The following is an 887-nucleotide window of genomic DNA, read 5'->3' as shown; positions in this document are numbered from 1 at the left end:
AAACAGCGACGCCTACCACACCTTCCGAGCCGTGCCACGACCTGCTAGTCTACCTCCAGCCCCACGGCGGGCTTCCAAGTCCCGTCGGACACGCGGTAGACCTGGCCGCCGTTCCCTCTGCCCGACCGGCGGCTATTTCCTCCGTGAGGGTAGACCTGGCAACCTCAGGGGGACACGGGGAGACCCGCCGGCCGGGAACCGACAGCGCCGGCCCGCCTTCCTTCGCTTCTCGAACGGGCCCTTCCGGCACTTTTCCAGCCTTTTCGGGCTTTTTCGCACCTTTCCGGGAATTTCCGACGCTTTCCGCGCGATCGGACCCGCTCGGGAACCGCTCGACCGACCCGCGGACGTGCGCCTTCGCAAACGCGCGCGCGCGCGCGCTCCCGTCGCTGCCGGGCAGACCCCGACGCCGTTCTCGCGGCCGGACCTGCAGCGACCCCTACAGGTCGCCGCCGGCTAAGCAAACATGGCGACCGCGGCAGGGTAGACCTGGCGGCCGCAGGAAGCTACGGGGAGACCAGGCGGCCGCGGGAGGACGCGGGGACACCAGGCGGCCGCGGGAGGATCGGCAGACGAGGCGACGGGGCGATGCGGTAGACCTGGCAACCTCGGCAGGACGCGGGGAGACCTGGCGGCCGCAGGAGAGCCCCGGGACACCTGGCGGCCGCAGGAGGACACGGGGAGACGTGGCGGCAACGGGGGGCACACGGTAGACCTGGCAACCTCAGGGGGACACGGGGAGACCCGCCGGCCGGGAACCGACAGCGCCGGCCCGCCTTCCTTCGCTTCTCGAGCGGGCCCTTCCGGCACTTTTCCAGCCTTTTCGGGCTTTTTCGCACCTTTCCGGGAATTTCCGACGCTTTCCGCGCGATCGGACCCGCTCGGGA

The sequence above is a fragment of the Netta rufina genome (genome assembly GCF_964035555.1).
Source record: "Netta rufina genome assembly, chromosome: 18".
NCBI lineage: Eukaryota > Metazoa > Chordata > Aves > Anseriformes > Anatidae > Netta > Netta rufina.
Note: the sequence above shows the minus strand (reverse complement) of the source record.